General features: G+C 38.3%; 1 protein-coding gene across 1 annotated transcript in view; it reads right to left on the bottom strand.

Moving 5' to 3' along the window:
* Positions 1-17,176: 17,176 nt before the first annotated feature.
* The window catches only part of XRCC4 (X-ray repair cross complementing 4), a 293,362-nt gene continuing 290,894 nt past the window's right edge, over positions 17,177-19,644 (bottom strand). The window contains exon 9 of the mRNA XM_047870967.1: positions 17,177-17,194. The gene's annotated coding sequence lies outside the window, so the exon portion shown is untranslated. The remainder of the gene's footprint in view (positions 17,195-19,644) is intronic.

The raw sequence follows: 19,644 nt of genomic DNA, 5'->3' as shown, positions 1-19,644 counted from the left end.
AGATTAATAGGGCTGCCTAGGGCTATGGGGTATGGCCTAGGAGTAAGGGGATATGGGGTTGACTGCTAATGGGTGTGGTATTTCTTTTTGTGGTAATAAAAATGGTCTGGATTATGTTAGTGTGGGTGGATGCATAACTCTGTGAATATAATAAAAAGCATGTAACATAAATGGGTGAATTGTATGGTATGCGAATTATTATCTCAAAGGTGTTACCAAAGAAATGTAAATGTGTATTTAAAAAAACTTACTGGTGATGCTTGTAAAAATGCAGATGACTTCCTCACACTTACTAAATTAGAATTTTCTGTGACTGAAACCCAGGAATGTGTAATATAAAAAAGTCCACTAGTCATTCTCATAGGCAGTAAGTTTGTTGACCACATGACCACTTATGTCATATGAATTAATTGTATTATATTTTTTGTTACAGTTTTTACTGGGAGATTTTTCCTTGTAATAAGTGTGGCATTTGAAGTTCAACAGCTGAGAAATAGTTTGGATAAGACAAAACTCTCTTTTCAAAAAGTGTTAATACTTACAGGCAACAAAGTGGAAGAATCTATCTTTTCAGTTTTCCCACTTGGGTGCTCAATGATAAAAATTAAAGGTAGTAAAAATGAAAACCAAGTAAAATTTTGTAATTCATGGTAGAAATGTCCACCATCAATACCATCAACCAAATAAAGACAAGAAGACTGGAAAGTTTCTAAAACTTGGGGGATCTAGTTTCTATTTGCCCCTTTGCCACCAACTACTGGGATGAGATTTCATCATTCATATCTCCAACCCTGGCCATTCCTCTGACAGTGTTTACTAAATCTGAATAAAAGTTTAAGATGAAGGTTATTATTTCAACTGCATGACACAATTAATGTTAAAAAGTTAAATATTCCTATTCAAGATATTTTTACTCTTGGATTGAATAACTGTCTTTATATTTGTACAGAATGTTGATATTTACAAATTTACAAAGTTAGTATTCACCAGACACTTAATCCTGGAACAATCACTGTGCAGTATATGTGGAAGATTATAGTAGGCCTCTGACAGAGACTTCTAGTTGTTCCCCAAGTTGGAAATGTACCCAGTGTTTGTTTTCATTAGATATTGTAAGACATCAGATATGGAAATGATCATCATGAAGGAAGTAGTCTGCATTCACAGATCTCTAGAAATAGATGGATTGCATGTCACAAAGGGCCACACGGAGAAGGACAGGAACGGTCAGGAGCCAGGAGTGAAAGCAGAGCATGGCCCAAAGTCTATTATTAGATTTTATTTTATTTTATTTTATTTTATTTTAATTTTATTTTATTATTTTATGCGTGGCAAGTTATGGGCAAGACAGGGTAGCTACACTGAAAACTTTAGGATTGGATAGTTTGAATGGTTTTGGCAGTCTTTGGGCTACAGAGATGGTCTCTAGTGGTCTGGTACCTGGCCCTGGGGAGTTCTGGGCGGGTATTGGCTTGTTGTATGAGCTTGATAAAGGAGTTGGTTGGGGGTGTGGGCTCTGGATTGGTGGGTTTGTGTATCGACAGCACACTCCCAGGAGAGTTGTTCACCATTTCTAAGAATTAGCTAGCTCCAGGAAGGTAGTCTCTTGATTAAGGCTCTAAATGTCAGTGCATCAGGAATATAGAAAATAAGGAAATATAATCAATATACTTCCCCCAACTACATGTCTGCTCATTATGTCACATGTCTGTCCTAGAATGCTTGAATCATCACTACTGGAAAAATGACATTTCCCAGATTCTCCTGCAGGCAGGAAAGACCACATGATTCATTTCTTGCCAATAAGACAGGGGAGGAAATGATGTGAACAACTTCTAGGACATGTCCTTCAAGGATGGCAACATGGTCCCTCTTCCCTTCTTCCCTCATCCTGCTGCCTAAAATGTCGATGTGCCAGGTGGCTTTCTTGGATCATGTGTATAAGGGCAACAGCAGAGGGATGGCAGAAAAGCAAGAGAGAGGGAGTACTCACGGGCACTGAATGTTTGCCATGCCAATGTTGACCTGTTGATCTGCTTACATTTAATCAGATTGTTTTATGAGAGAGAAATAAACTTATGGCTTGTTAAGTCACTCTAATTTTGAGCCTCTGTTACAAAGAGAAGACCTATATCTCAACTGATAGAGCTGAGCTATTGTGCAGAGTTGTGCAAGCATCTTTCACACTGCACGGTGGACAGCCTCTGTTCTGTCCATGGCAGCCATGAATGTATACCATTTCTCAGATGAGGACAGGGAGTGTCAAGTAGGTTAGGACATCCTTTTAGTAAATCATAGTAAATCTGAAGCCCTACAAGGATTATAGAACCCAAGGGAGATAATACACCAGTTTTACTATAAAATGAAATACAATAATACATCAACATTCTCAGGCAAAAGATAAAAAAAAGTTAAGTACCCATATTCAATATTTGCTTACTTAGAAATGAACGTAAGAGATTTAAACAAAAATAGAATTGGAGAGAATTCTGCTGAATGTTGTTCAACATGCTCAGAGGAATAGGATATCTCTTTAAATTCAAAAGCCAAAGTGACAGGCTGTGCGTAGGGGCAGTTATAATGCCTGTGTGTGTGGGTCTATCATTTGCATGCATTACGATGGAAATTGAGCATCCATATTTTACTTACATGTGCCAGTGAAGTGATTGCACTTCCCAGATCCCTTTGTACACATAATTACTTGATTTGTGAGACAAATGTGTGGTTTAAGGATGGAAATAGGTACACAGCAACTCCATTTGGAAGGTCCAATTTTGACTTAAATGACTAGAAACTTTTTTTTTTTTTAATGAAAGAAAGATTAGATATAGGATTTAAATTTAGTTTGTTTAAAACACTTGATATTTAGGGATTCATTTTTTTTGAAGGGTTCACTTCAAATTAAAATTGCACGTAAATTGGGAGATACAGTTAAGTGATGATTGAGATAATTAATCTGTAAGAAGAAAACAATCAGAAAGTATTATTTTATCAGTAGGCTATACATATATCAGCTCTGCAGCTTTAAGAAAAATAGTGTCAACATTTTATATTGAAATGATTCGCAAAAACATCCCGCAATTATCTGCCAGTCGTTCTAAAACACACGTCATAATATTAGCAATTGCAAAACTGAATTTTGTCTCCACACATCTAAGAGATACTTTTCTAAAAACACCCCGGGATTTATAGTTTAATATTCTCAAAAGTTTTCCACTTCCTTGAAAAGTCAATTTTTTTCCTTTTGTGCAAGTATGTTCCATAGGAAATGGAATAGTCTTTTAAAAATTTTTTTAATGTTTCATTTATTTTTGAGAGTGAGAGAGAAAGAGTGTGAGCGGGGGAGGGGCAGAGAGAGCGGGAGACACAGAGTAGGAAGCAGGCTCCAAGCTCTGAGTTGTCAGCACAGAGCCCCATGAGGGCTTGAACCTGAGCTGAAGTTGTACATTTACGGATGGAGCCACCCAGGTGCCCCGGAAACGGAATAGTCTTATAGCAAGCATTCTTTACTGATTTATAAGTTTCCCTACCCATACCTATTGCTGTATTAGTTAATATAAACAAAACATTACACTATCTACTATATCCCAAGTTGTAATTAGTAGAAGTGCAGGAGGACTTGGGGCCTCAGGCGAAGATCCCTGGGGTGCTGGACTCTCGGCTGCCGGCTGCCGGTGGCTGGCATGGGGCAGTGCTGGTAGCCATCTTGAAATAATAGTTTTAGAACAATTTTAACCTAAAATGCTGGGTAAAGTTACACTCAAAAAGTTTGCAGCCAATAGTAGTTTCTAAATTGAATAGGACAACCACCGTTAAATTTTTAAAAGGATGTTGTCGTTGGTTAAAGTAAATGCACAGTGCTGGCATTAATTTTTAACTTCTATTTTGGTGACAAAACTAATGATTATACTATCCCCCTGTTATGGAAACCAAAATATTTTGCTTCCAGGGTAGTATTGGTCCAAAAGATACCATAATCTCAGATGAACTCTAAATTTCTCTATTTCATTTTCCAAATACGATTATACTAGTAATAAAAATAATAATGACAACAACAAAAATAATAGTCATAATAGCCACCAATCATTGAGCACCTAATGTAGGCCAAGCATATCTTCATGATAACTTTGAAAAGGAGGTATTATTATTCTAGTTTCACAGAAGAGAAAAGTAAAATTCAGAGAGGAAGGACAGTACCTCAAGCAGCCATTGCTACTTTTCCATGTACCACATACCTTCTATGTCTCTATATAATCATATATTCCCATGATAGGCTGCAACTGAATTTCCAAAGAATATTGCAACTTTCCCAGGGAGTTGTTACTATTTAGATAGGGGCCCATTTATTACTACTATTTTCTTTCTTCTTTACTAAACTGAAGCTGGACAGAACAAGAACTGCCCTGCTCCCACCCTCCTTAAAAAAAAAAAAAAAAAAAAAAAAGGGAGGGAGGGGGAAGTGTGTGGCAAAACTACTTACCACATTTGTGTGGCCTCGGACTTAGAAAAGCGGTCTGTAAATCCTTGCCATCCCGGACATTCTGATAAATTCAGTTCTGGGGACATATTATTTTTATTTTGATAATTTGTCTTCAACCTCATTCCGTTTTACGCAAGAACACAGAGAAATCAATTGGTGATTTGTTTCATTGCTTTTATTCCATTAAATGCTTCCTTTTACCTCCCCCTCCCCCCCCCCCCCCCCCCCCCACCATGCTTCAAACTTAACAACATGATAGCATCAGCCTTGGGTATTAGCCCTCACAGATAGTAATGTTCTTGAAATAAGTTCAGTGGGACGTTTTGTAATAACGTTACCCATGTTCTCAGACTCCTATCAGTCTCAGAGGTAGTCATAATAAACACAAAGTGAAACCTCAAAATCTTGAGGAAATTCTGGCCTTAAAAAAAAAACTGTCTTTGGAGGTCTCTCTAAAGTTAACGTAATGTTTACAAATTGGGTCAATAATCTATAAAAACAAAAACAGCAATCATTTGAGAAGATAACTGAGAAACCCCTGTTTATATGGTACTAAAAAATACAAACCTAAAATTTTCCAACAAAAGCAAGGCAGTGATTTCATAAGAATAGGACTCCGGAAGGGGAAACTGATCAGTAAAAGTTTTGGCATTTCAAGTGCTCCATTTCCTTAAATAAAGAGAAATTGGGATTTTGAAAACCGGTTTTGTGGCATTTTCATGAAAGTCTAGTTTGTAAAGCATGTTTAATGAACATCAGTTCATTTGTTAAAATAGCTTTGAGGCAGTCTTGTTGCCATGTAAAATCTAGTCCTGACTCCAAGTGTTTTCATCCTACTGATATAGCACTTAGAGATACCATGCACTTAGCAATCCTAGGTCACACATCGTGACCTGAAGTGTATATCACAGAGAGCCTCCTCAAGTTCATCTATTTTTGTTACCTCTTGGCCACAAAGCACAACGTGTTTCAGTTGTTTTTTTTTTTTTAATTTTTTTTTTCAACGTTTATTTATTTTTGGGACAGAGAGAGACAGAGCATGAACGGGGGAGGGGCAGAGAGAGAAGGAGACACAGAATCGGAAACAGGCTCCAGGCTCTGAGCCATCAGCCCAGAGCCCGACGCGGGGCTCGAACTCACGGACCGTGAGATCGTGACCTGGCTGAAGTTGGATGCTTAACCGACTGCGCCACCCAGGCGCCCCAACGTGTTTCAGTTTTAATTATTTCTGGAAATTACCATAGCCTGATGAGCTCATAATGAACACTTTGCACATTCCAGAAATTTCCAACTCAAATACTGATGATTTTCCTTACAACAAATCATCTTAAAAGTTAATTCCCCTGTGGCTTCTACCTTTGAAAACATCTGCTCTTTTAGAACATCTTCTTGCCTTCATATTTTTCATTTCTGTAACTTGCAAACTTCTTTCCCTGTCTCCCACCTTTGTTTATCTAGAAAAAAAGGACCAACATTTCAAGACGTGGATTAAATGCACAGTAGTCCATGAAGGTTTTCTGAAGTGACTCCCCTGCTTAGACCCCAACCCCTGCGCCAGCTGCCTGTCAAAATAGCTACTGTAAATTGTGTGCCCTTGCACTGTTACATGTATCCCAGAATTGCTACAATTCATGGACTCCATGAGACTTCACAGGGGCCATGTTTGTACTTGTATCCCAGTTTCTGGAGCAGGGCTTGACACCTACATATCCTGAAACTTATTAGGTGAAAATGAATGATGAGAAAGAACACGGGCTGGTTTGGATTTTTAGATACTTTTGTTTCCTTCTCAGTCCTCACAATGAAGTAAAATCATTAGTGCACCTATTTTGTCATCATTGAAAAATGAGCCACGGACACAGGGAGCTGAAATAGCAAGGGACTGCCTGGGTTTGAAACATGGCTTCACAGGTTTCCTGGCTAAACAAACTTAGAAAAGTAACTTCATTCATTCTTCTCCCCAAAAAGAATTCCTGGGTCCATTCATGTGTAAAGTAGGTATTGTAACACTGTTTACACCTCACAGGATTCTTGTGAGGACTAGAGGATGTCAGATGCACAGGAGGCTTTGCCCAAGGCCCTGAGGTGCAATCAGCTCTTATACATGACAAATAATTAGGCTAGTGTCTCATAAACTATTGCTATTTATTTATTTTGGGGCGAGCACAAGCTGGGGAGGAGCAGAGAGAGGGGGACAGAGGATCCGAAGCAGGCTGCAGGCTAACAGGCTGACAGCAGTGAGCCTTATGTGGGGTTGGAACTCACCAACTGTGAGATCATGACCTGAGCTGAAGTTGGAGGCTCAAATAACTGAGCCATCCAGGAGCCCCTCTGGCTAAAAAAAAATTGTCACTTTGTGGTGGCTTCTCCTTCTCCTGCTCCTCTTCTCCCCCCAGCATCTTTATTGAGATATGAGTGACACATAATAATGTGTCCAGAGTTGGAAGATGAAAAGAATTCTGGTGATGGTTGCGACAAGCAACATGAACGTACTTAATGTCACTGAACTGTACAGTTAAAAATGATCAAAATGGTAAATTTTCCATCGTGTATCTTTTACCACAATAGCAAACATTTAAAACATACTTTAAAGTGACACACAATAAACTTCACATATTAAAAGTGTACGATATTTTTGGCTACTTTTGACATATGCATACACCTGTGACACCACTGCCCCAGGAAAAACAATGAACATATTCATCATCTCCAAAATATTCCTTGTGTCACGGTGTCATCTGCCCCTCCTCCACCTCTGCCCCCACTCACAGCCAACCACTGATATTCTTTCTATCAGTAATCTATAGATTACTATATATTTTCAGGGTGCCTGAGTGGCTCAATGGCTTAAGCATCTGACTTTGGCTCAGGTCATGATCTCGTGGCTTGTGGGTTCCAGCACTGTGTTGGGCTCTGTGCTGACAACTCACAGCCTGGAGCCTGCGTCAGATTCTGTGTCTCTCTCTTCTGTCCCTCTCTCAAAAATAAATAAATACACGTTTAAAAAATTAAATAAAAAAATATGGGTTTTCCAGAATTTTATATAAGGGGAGTATGTACTGTATTTAGTCTGGCTTCTCTCTCTGAGATTTATCCATGCTGTTGTAAGTATCAACAGATTATTCCTTTTAATTGTTGAGTAGAATTCTGTTGTATGTATTTTAGCAGTGTGTTATCCATTCATCTCTTGATGGACATTTGGTTGGTGTCCAGTTTTTTAGCCATTGCAAATAAAGATGCTATGAGTAGTCACATACAAATCTAAGGACACATGCTTTCATTCTATTGGGCAAATAAGAGTAAAAGGACTGGATCTCATGGCATGGGTATGTTTAACTTCTTAAAGAAACTGTTAAATTGTCCAAAGTCGCTGAGCCCTTTATAAGACCACCAGCAGTGACTGAGAGCTTCAGTTCATCCATGGCTTGGACATATGGCACTATGGCCTGGAAACTTTCTTGGCAGTAAATTGGGACAACGGTGGGGCTCACCTTGTTTATTTCCTGTCAGGTATCTCTTATGTTTTCTCACCTGACTTCCAGGTACTTTAAAGCCATTGTTTAATACACTTGGTCCAATTTTCCAGTAATTTCTGGTAAGGGGATAGATCTAGACTCTTTCATTCTACCTTGGTCACAAGTGTAACTCTTACATGCCTTCATTCTTATGATGTGAACACTTTAAATTACCAAGGAAACTAAGAAAGAAGCGACCATTAAATGAAATGACAGTCATATCTCATGCTTTCTAATATTTCAGTTTATAGTGGATGCCAAATAATTAGTCTATTATTTATATTGTGTGACATTTGGATTTGGATCTTTATTATCAACTAGGTTGAACATAAGAAAATGCAATTTCTCACCGATTTATCTAGGGAGAAGAGGAGCAAAAGGGATATATCACTCTATCTTGGCCAGTTAGTTGCTTTTATGCTACTTCATACTAGCATCAGAAAAGAAAAAGGACTATGGAGTTGCTCAGTTCTGAACCTGATCAACTGTAAGAACGTAATAAATGAAGACCGTTATTGATTTGGTTTGGGTAGCTCAGAAACACAATTATACATCAGCTGAACTGCAAGAGATACTTCTAAGGAATGTTCACTTATCCTACTTTATCTCTCCTATGGTTGATCAGGCAATTCTCATCAAATAGGTTTTGTAAAGAACCCACTTGCCTTAGGTGCTCTGGTGGCTGATGAATAGATACCACATTATGCTTTGCATTTTTTCTGGTGTCAACAGAACACTTCATCTGTTAAGAGAATATTTCCTGGCTTTGGGGAGTTAGTCTAAGCTAAATGCAGCCCTCCAATGAACCAAAAGGAACGTCAGCCCCTGAGACACTCTGATCTGAGTCACTGGTTATTATTTCAGGGGAAGTCAGAGACAGGAGAGGTCGTGAGCTTCTGGATATGAAGCGTTCTAATTACTGCACATTTTAGGATCCGGTTCCCTCATGTAACCCTTCCATCTTTGATTTGTTTAGAATGAAGGCCAATTTAGATGAGAAAACTATTGTAGACTCCAGGTGGAATAGCTGACATGTATACATTGAGGTGGTGGGGGTGGAAAGTGACAAACCTTCAGGAGAAGTGAAATGGTTCCCAGAAGGTTGAGTAATCTTTGGGGGAGCCTCTCACAGGTGGTGAGTGTCCCGAGGCAAAGAGGAGGCCCTGACTACTAGGTGTTCGTTGGTAATAAATCCCTTCAATGCAGGTTCAGACTGGGGATGGCAATGGGGAAGTAAAATACTGTCACTATGTATAAAAGGGCTGCAAATAAATGCACCCGCTTTTCAAGAGCTTCAAACATTAACTTTTTTTGGTGCCAGAGGCCCTGAAGGGAGGCAAAACAAAAACAGTGGTAAAGAGTAACGGGTGAGAAAGAACAGAAAGCTTAAGTGGTATAGGCTGAAGTCTTTAACAACTACGAAGTCAATGTTCTACCATAATTTTTGAAAAATCATTTTTACCTTTTCTCCCCAGTTTTTGGATCGTGGCAAAATGCAGATAACACAAAGTACACTATTTTAAATAACCATTTTTAAGTGTACAGCCCAGTGATATTCAGTACATTCGTACTGTTGTGCAAACATCACCACCACCCATCTCCAGAGCTCTTTTCATATTGAAAAAACGAAATTCAATAGCCATTAGACACTAACTCCTCATTCCCCTGTCCCCTCAGCCCCTGGCAACCATCATTTCACTTTCTGTCTCAATAGTTTCGACTATTCCATGCACTTTACAGAGTGAAATGTCTGTCTTTCTGTCAGTACCACACTGTTTTGATTATTATAGCTTTGTGGTAAGCTTTGAAATCAGAAAGTATGAGTTCTCCAGCTTTGTTCTTTTTCAGTATTTTTTGGCTATTCTAGGTTCCTTGAGATTTTTCTCTTTCTGTAAAAACCGTCATTGGGATTTTGAGAGAAGTTGCATTAAATCTACAGATCACTTTGGCTAGCACGACCACTGTAACAATATTAAATCTTCTGTGTCTTCTTTAATTATTTCAGCAATGTTTTGTCATTTTTATTGCACGAGTCCTTCACCTTCTTGGCTATATTAATTCCTAAGTATTTTACTCTTTCTAATGCTATGGTAAATATAATTGTTTTCTTAACTCTGAAGAAGTTCCAGTTTAAGGAGAAAACATTAGAGCAAAATAGTTACGGTCAAAATTTAAAGGTAAGTCAGTATTATAATGTATATCTGAGAATCCTTTCTTAAAATAAAAAAAAATATGAACACAACTACATGATAGACATTCTATAAATGACAGACATTGATAAAGTATGTAATAACAACATGACTGAACAGCTTTAAATGGTTTTATATTTTCTTAATCACAGTGGTCATATATATGTACAAGCCCTACTAACTACTGAGACTAGATGAGCCATAGATACCCTCCAATATCTCTGTAATCCACAAATTGGCTACCATTATTATATATGGTGTCTGACAAAGTCAGGAAACATAAGGGAAATTTTTGTTTGAACAGTCAATATTTACATTTTCAAATGAAATGCGTAATATTTTGTCTTCAACCTCTAGCCAATTTGTCAGGTGCAATATCTCTAAATGTTTATTTATTTTTGCAAGAGACAGAGTGCAAGCAGGGGAGGGGCAGAGAGGGAGGGAGACACAGAATCTGAAGCAGGCTCCAGGCTCTGAGCTGTCAAGCACAGAGCCCAACGCGGGGCTCAAACTCACCAACTGGGAGACCATGACCTGAGCCGAAGTCGGTTGCTTAACTGACTGAGCCACCCAGGCGCCCCTCAGGTGCAGTATCTCTAAATTTAAACAATAGTTCCTATTGCTAATCTGTAAAAGAAGTCTCCATGCACTATTCTCTCTAGATCTCCAGACTCAAGGATATTGAAAGATCTGGAAATCCTTCAGCTGAATGCACATATATATACACACACACCTACATACAATAGCCCTACCCAAGAAGGTTTTATCTCAATTAACCTAGCATTTCCCAAACTTAACATCTTGATGGTAAGCTCCCTGAGGTCATAGACAGTGTATCTCTAGCACCTATTAAAGTACCTGACACACAGAGATGTCAACCCAGATCAGGTGAATGAATGAATGAATGAATGAATGAATGAATGAAGTTTGCGAAACCAATAACTAAACCTGTTTGGTGCTTCCATAGGCCAGAGATCATAAAAAATGTAATTCCAAAGTTAAATCTGTTTTGACACCTGAAACAATCCAGTAACACTATCACTATCCTTTGTAGCCTTTAAGGTCTGGTGTAAGTCTCACTACTTCTAAGACTCTTTCTCTTATTACTGCAGTCGTCATCAATCTTCTTCTCTGAAATTTTATAGCACTTTTAGTCTTTACCACATAATTTATACCCTATCTTGTAGAATTCACTATGGCATGTTTGATTTATGGCTATTTGACTTCTGGCTATGCACGTTTCTGGTGCTCTGTGAATTATAACTCTCATACGATAACAAGCATGCAGCACACCAATAAACCTCTTATTATTAATAACTATTGTACAATTAATAACTTTACAGCCCTTTATATCAATAAGGTTCATTTAAAACTATTGTCTCATTTGATTTCACAATGGTGGTGCAGTGGATATTAGTGCAATTATTCCCTTTTTGTAGATGGTGCAACTAAGAACCGAAGAAGTTAAATAATGTTTCAGTGATTAGATATTTGTTAGATTATGGACTAAACCCAGCATCTATGACATCCAAAGCCCATTTATTTGCCTCCCTGTCTGTTTTCTGACCAAAAACAGAAGTAAGCCTTGCTCTGACATTCAGAATACATACAATTCTCCAGTCTTTTTTCCCTTCACAACTTTTATCCCAGAAACTAGTTTCTAGACAATCAGTGATTCAAGAGGCTGAAAGGAGAGAGAGAAAGAAAGAGGAAGCAGAGAGAAGTCCAAGGGAAGTAAAGAAAGGAAAAGATACTAAGAAGTACAGACCCAGACTGGAAGACTCTAGGCCTATCTGGCCAGCAGATGTGTTTTGTTTGGCCACCACAGAGCGTTTTTTAAAAGAGTGAGTTCACTGCCAACTTTTAAAATGGCAAGTGTTCTCATCTATATTTCTGGCTTCTCTTGAAAATATGAAATGAAAGGCAGATTAGTCTCAAATTTCTGCATGGTGATAATTTGCTCAAGCTGAGTAGTGGCTGCTCCGTCAAGACAGAGAGTGCACCTTCCAGTCCCAACCCTGTCTCTGGTTTAACTCCAGGTAGCATCACTCTTCCAGCCTCTCCAGGGACTTGCAGCTGTTTCTTCTGCATAAAGAAATACAATGGGCTTTATTTTATGCCCTTCTCTGACTTTCTATAGATATCTTCAGCTTTAATTTATTTATTTTAATTACCCACATCCTGATCAGAGGGCTACCTGAAGTCACACGCTTTCTTAGCCAAATAAATTCATGCATTGAACAAATATTTACTGAGTGCCTACTATGTACCCAGAATTGCTTAGGAATCAATTTCATTAATTCAAAGTCATACCTTAGGTTTCCTCTGAGATGACTAATGATTACCAACAATTACTACCTAGTAATGAGTCAGTCTTACGGCTAAAATACAAACACTTTTAATTATGCATATTCAGGATCAAGTTTTGACAATGATTTGGCCATAAAATCCAAGCATAGCTTTAAGGATTCTAAAACGATCAAGTAACACTGGAGTAGATCAAGGTGCCCCAAAGGATTGGTTTGGATATTCTAAAGATTTGTGATTTTGTTTCTGAACTGTGCTACATGTAAGAAAAACAATACAAGTTTTTAATTGGGTTTTCCTCAAGAAGCCAGACAGACTTTGGTTTGAAGACAACAGATGAACCAAAGCTTATTCCCTAATTCCTTAATGTGTTACCTAAAACTTTGAATAAATGGAAAGGTGAGAGCAAAGCAGGTACACAGGGATAAATGTCTCTAAATCTTATTTTCATCCCCAGACATCTCTTCAAAGCTGCTATCACACTCTATGTAGAAACTCTGCTGAATTTAATTAATCCTATATGGCTCTACCTTTAATTTCTGATTTATTACAGGAAAGGTAAGGCAAGAAACTATGGTAAGTAAGATGAGACCATCAAAAAGATCTCATGTAGGGGCGCCTGGGTGGCTCAGTTGGTTGAGTGTCCGACTTCGGCTCAGGTCATGATCTCACAGCTCATGAGTTCGAGCCCTGCGTTGGGCTCTGTGCTGACAGCTCGGAGCCTGGAGCCTGCTTCGGATTCTGTGTCTCCCTCTCTCTCTGCCCCTAACCCACTCACATTCTGTCTCTGTCTCTCTCAAAAATAAATAAACATGCAAAAAAAAAATAAAAAAAAAAGACCTCATGTAACTAATCACCATGTGTATTTGTATCTTGTAGCTGCCATAACCAGTTAATAGAAACATAATAGTTTAGAACAACAGAAACTTATCTTCCTAGTTACGGACTAGAAGTCTACACCCAGAAGTCAAGGTGTTGACAATGCCATTCTCCCTCTGAAAGCTCTAGTGGAGAACATCCCTTGCCCCTCCCAAATTCTTATGGTTCTAGGGGTTCCTTGGTTTATGGCTACAAAATTCAAATATCTGCTTCTGTCTTCACAGGACCTTTTCCTTTGTGTCTGTGTCTCTTCCTCTGTCTCATAAAAAGACACTTGTCATGAGATTATCAGGGTAAACCAGGATAATCTCATTTTAAAACCATTAACTTAATTACATGTTCAAAGACCCTTTTTTCTAAATAAGGTCACAGTCATAGGTTCTAGGGGTTGAGATATGGACATATTTGTTTTTGTCTGTTCACTGTTTGCACTGACTATACTATGTTTGAGCTCTTGATGAACATTTTAGAAACATTTATACCATACAGAAGTACTATTAAAATCAATTCAATGTAATGCTCGTGGTTAATTCTATAAAGGGTTTAGCATCAAGTCCTTGGTCAACAACACAAGCTTTAATTCCACCATTATTTCTATAGAAAAATTAGATGTGATTTATGACATGCCTGCTTATCTGTTTCTTGTAAATATTTAAATGTAAGTTTTGCCAAACAATGTGAGCTCTGAGAATACAAGAATTGTGCCTTATATTTATTTCTATTTTCTACTCAACACTGAAGATAGTCTAATGTATATAGATAGATATTTATATATGCTTATTGATTAGTACGTTAATTTGAAATTAGTCTTTGTGGTCTCTGTAGAGATTTTGCTAAGGGTATGAATGTACTGGAGGAACAAGGACAGCTTCTGTATGACAGAATATTTTCCTTGGGGTCAGGGGGAAGCATGATCAAGGCTAGCTCTAGGTGTATAATTTCATTTTTTCCCCAATGGGTCCTTCTTATTTGGCTGTTTGCATCGACCTACATACCAGCTTCCAGAAGGTACAGGTAAGAAGAGCAAGCCTATAAAGTCTGTTCAAGAGCAGAGATACAAGAGTATGGCCTAGAAATCTTGACAGAATCCTTTGAATGATTTAGTTAGGACTGAGGCTCTACAGAACTGGCACTGGGAAATATGTCTATAGAACTCAGGGAGAGTGTATTAGTATTTTAGTTGGAACTGCTCTGAACAACTTTCTTGGAAGAAAGGAAAAAAGGAAGGGAGGAAGGAGGGAGGGTTGGAGAGAACTTGTGTGAATAGATATTAGGATCAATAGAAGAGTTATTTTTAGGTTCAGAGAATTTCAAAAGTTTTTTAAGACATAGTAAGAGATTTCAGAGAAAGACTAATTAAAAGTCTGTAGAGAAGTGAAGAAATTTTACACTGGGTTGGAAGGGTAGCAAACAGAAATTAAAATATCAGAATGTCATGAGCTGGCTAGAGGTATTTAGTAGCAGAGAAAAACTGATGAAAAAGGAAAAAAATAAATGATTGTGGAGAAGGCTGGAGAAATATAGTGCCTCAGTGTTGCAATTACTAAAGGAATAGCTGGCCAATCTGGGGTTGCTGGAAGGAATCATTAGTGCTGGTTAAATGAATAAATTCTTGCACTAGAATAATAAAGTACCTTAGAGGCATCAGAAGTTGGGCTGAAGATTTGCGGCAATCCTCTTGATATTTCATTCACTAACAGAGAATATCTTCTCTTAAGCTTCTTTGAACTTCCATTGACAGAACATAGGGACATTTTTTTCCACATTGGAGAAAGAAAACCTACTACAATCATATCCTTTTGTTCATTTTAAGTAGAGGTCTCTTAGATTTCCTTAAGCTCAGTAAAAACATTATCCAGGCGAAGATTCCACTTTACACAGAAATAACTACTAATCCAAAGCCCTAGATTAGCGTCTAAATGGTTTTCCTTTAAACTAGGAAAATTGTAAAACTCTGAACATTTGGTGAGGAACTGGATGAAAGGCTGGGCTCTCTAGACAGTTGTGCTTGGGAGACATGTGAACTCTACTATCCCTTTTCTGTCTGTCTAGCCAAGGCGTCTCTGAATGCTCAAGGATTGTTTTCAAACCAGATTGATAAGAGGCTAAAAAGACCCAGTCTAAGTTTGCTGGACCTTATCTTTTTCTCCTTAAAATGCCTACTGCACTGTGAATGTGAAACACAACTAGGTAAAAATGAAATCAAACGTGGTCAAAATAAACATGTTTTCCCTTACCAAGATGAATATTACTGTGATTTTTTAGTAGCAGAAGCAATGACAAAGTTGAGATGTGCGTCAGGTGGACGAAGGAGAAACTATGGGTAAGACCCATGGGCTACAGAGAGAGAACAAAGCTCCCTCTTGTTCCAGAGGGGAGGGCACTGCCTAGGGACATGTCCACTAGGTGGCGATTCATCTCTTATATTCATCCTAAAATTGAAGGCCTGATCTGCTAAACATTATAACGGGCGTGAGAAAGGAAAATATGGATCATTTACTTTAAAAATCACTTTTCTCTGAAAATCAGTTTTGAATAACGGTGAGAACTATCCAGATACCTCTTTTAGGGTGAAAATTGAGTCCTACCATTTTGGAAGGTTTCATAATCAAGGTTCTGAGTATTAGAGTTGAAGAACTTTGAAGCCAAAAGCAATCTTAGAAGTCATCCCAACAATTATCCTTGCTTTGCAAATGAAAACACCGAGGACCAAAAATATCAAATCATTTGCCTAAGATTACAGTATTACACAGTAAGAAAACCGGAATTAGACTCTGTATCACTTGAGTCATCCTGGTCCAGGTTAAAAGCCTTTGTCAATAAAGGTGCCTATACGTCTGTTAAATTCTAGGCACAGTCCTAGATTCTAGGGATGCAAAAATAGCACTCGTCTTCAATCACCCCTTATAGTATGGTTGGAGAAACAAAGAATTGAATAGGCAATAGCAATGCAGAGTGCATTAAATAAGGGCTGGTGATGGTGTCTGCCTGGTTCCAGAGCAGAATGTGTCATAGGACAAAGAAGCACAGGCCCTTAGAAAAGAGAGGCAACACTGAGTGTTTGGGAGAGGAGGTGACTTCAGAAGCTGGCTAGGGACTCTAACAAAGGCAAAGGTTAGGTATCACAAGCCAGTGGTTTGATGAGAAGTAAGACACATAGTGCCAGCGGTTAACCACAGGCGGTGCCATAACCCCTAGCTCCAGGACCCACGTTGGAGTCAGGTTGCCTCACAAATCACAAGCCCAGGCAAGTGGGTAGAGACCAGAAGATAGGCAGGATGCAGTAAGCAAGAGGGCCAGGCAAAGTAGTGAGGAAAACACCTTGATAAGGAAGCTGAACAGCAGTTGATCAGATAACAGAGTAAGGATATAAGAATCTGGTGTGCAAGTCAATTTTGTACTAGTCAAGAAGCTTCTGATACACATTTTGCTGGGACAAGAAAAAGTTCCAAGACATGAGAAGCTCAGAATCTGTTGGCAAGTTCTGCACAAGTAGAACTCCATTCTTTCTGTTTCTCTTGATAAAGCTATACAGAGAGAGATTCCATTTACTCACCTGGCAAGTGCACCCAGCCATGGCATTATTCTCATCAAAAGCTTAACGAAACCACTATGCAAGATCTCAAAAACTCATGCCCATCTTAAAACATATTTAGGAAGGCTGATGAAAGGGAGAGGAGGGAAGGTATTAGATAGAGTAGGTACCTGGCCCCTTTTGAAAAGAAACTGTCTTGGAGTCCATTTATGGAGAATCTCTAGCTGTTCAAAACTTACCACATACATGCGGCCAGAAACAGTTTCCAATCGAGAGGAAGCACTGGGTCCTGGGAAAGACAGAAGCAAAAACCACGGAGTAAATTGTGTGTGAGGAAGACAAGTTCTTCCTTTATCCCAGAAAATGAATGCCAACTCAGGCCAAGAGTAACCCACTCCTGCACACATTGTGCCTGTGGATGTTGCAATATTTGCCTGTTTTCTTTTTCAGGGAATGAGCTTTTCAGACTCCAAAGAGATGCCCCAAAAAGATGTTCAGTCTCAAATTTGAACAGTGTAAACATGGTAAAGCAAGGCACCATTAGGGCAAAACAGAATTTTCTGTTGGATGCTGACTATATTCATTACCTCTAACTTTTGTCTTGAAATGTTTCACTCAAACCAAATATAAATCTTGGCTGGTTGTTGGTTTGAATTTACCAGGACTGTTCAAATTTGTCTGGAATATGCCATTTACTTAGAATATTAATTTCTGAAGATATGATTTACTATGTCCTTATCCTCCAAAAACACTATGGGATTATTTTATTATTATTATTATTAAGTTTATTTATTGATTTTGAGAGTGAGAACACAAATGGGGGAGGGGCAGAGAGAAGGAGAGACAGAATTCCAAGAAGGCTCTATGCCATCAGGACAGAGTCCGATGCGGGGCTCAAACTCACAAACTCTGAGATCATGACCTGAGCCAAGATCAAGAATTGGACGTTTAACTGACTGAGACACCCAGGTGCCCCTGGGATCATTTTAATGAATAACTCAATATGTTATTGGGAAGGGCTCATGTGTTGCTGACCCTTCTAAATTTTTTTTAATGTTTATTTATTTTTTTGAGGGAGACAGAGACAGAATGTGAGTGGGTTAGGGGCAGAGAGAGAGAGGGAGACACAGAATTTGAAGCAGGCTCCAGGCTCCAAGCCATCAGCACAGAGCCCAATGCGGGACTCGAACTCACAGAGCTGTGAGATCATGACCTGAGGTGAAGTCAGACGCTCAATCGACTGAGCCACCCAGGCACCCCAATGACACTTCTATTTCTTTACCGATATAAGATATGATATTTTGTCTTATAATCGCTCATTAGTTTTATGTTTTATACTTTTCTTCATTACATTTCACAATACCAAAAAAAAAAGGGTTTAAAAAATGTATGGTCTATGTTTTTAAATCTGTGAGCCCCTTCAAAAAACTCAGTGAAGTGCTAGCAAACTCAATAGTGGTATTCCATGAGATTCACTGGCAATGAAAAACTAGTTTTCAACTATGCAATAATTTCTTTTTTTAGTTACATTTTAAAGGTAAAATATTTTAATGTATATTTCCACTGTCTCTGTTTAGTGACTTGAAAATACTTCACAAATGTATTTTTGCTTTCCCTAGACTACTGACACCCAGGTGAGCCCAGTTAACCATATCATATAAATTAAGACAATGGGAATTTTGAAATTAATTTTTTCATGTTTAAACTCTACCTTTTGATCTCTCATTTCTTAGTTTTGGACTTTCTCTCTGAGGAATGTGTTCCTGGCATAGTGCTATGTGCCATGCGTTCATTTCAGAAAAGTTAGTTGATTTCTCCAAAAGCATTTATCCTCTGTTAACCTACTCCAGGTCTGTTAGTGACAGACCATGAGACTCGGGAGCTCCAGATCCGTATTCGCTACACCAGATCTGAGTTTTTAATCCTTTCCTGAATGTTCTGCTAGTTTAAACTGGTTTCCCCGTCTCCCTTTGTTAGACTGTGTATGTATCTCCTCTATACAATACCAGAAACAATCCATGTGAGTCTTACACTGCCAAGTTTAGATTCAATCAAAATTTGTGGTTTTTGTTTCAAACCAACTTGAATCTTTGGTGTTTGGGACTGTTTAATGTTGGCACAGTTTTCTTCCTGTTTCCAAGAATGACCTATTATTAGGCTCAAAGTCTTCTTGCCTATCTAGCAAGTTCTTAGAAAGCAAATTATCATTGAGTGTGTGAATTTAGTAGGTTAAACATTCAGGATAATGAAATAAAGTGTGGAAGAATCTAATAAGGAACACAAAGAAAATGTACTTGAGAAAAATCATTTGTATTTAACAAAAGTCCAAAATATCCAGAAATAGCTTATAATTTTATATATTTAAAATACTAAAGAGAAAAAAACCTAGTCCTTTTTTTAAATAACTTTTTTAATGTTTTTATTTATTTTTGAGAGAGAGAGAGAGGGAGAGGGAGAGAGACAGAGAATCTGAAGCAGGCTTTGTGGTGTCAGTGCAAAGCTTGACATGGGGCTCAGACCCACAAACCATGACATCATGACCTGAACCCAAGTCAGATGCTCAACCAACTGAGCCATCCAGGCGCTCAAAACCTAGCCCTTAAAATTGACCTCAAAGGGTTTTACTGTCAGGGAAAGTCTGAAATAATTTTATTTAGTTTATTGAGAAAAAAAAAAGGTCAGGTTAGAAATCAGGATATACAAATGAAAATTTTCCCTGCTAATAACCAACTACTACAT

Source organism: Prionailurus viverrinus, chromosome A1 (genome assembly GCF_022837055.1).
Source record: "Prionailurus viverrinus isolate Anna chromosome A1, UM_Priviv_1.0, whole genome shotgun sequence".
NCBI classification, from domain to species: domain Eukaryota; kingdom Metazoa; phylum Chordata; class Mammalia; order Carnivora; family Felidae; genus Prionailurus; species Prionailurus viverrinus.
Note: the sequence above shows the minus strand (reverse complement) of the source record. Positions and strands in the feature narration are given on the sequence as shown.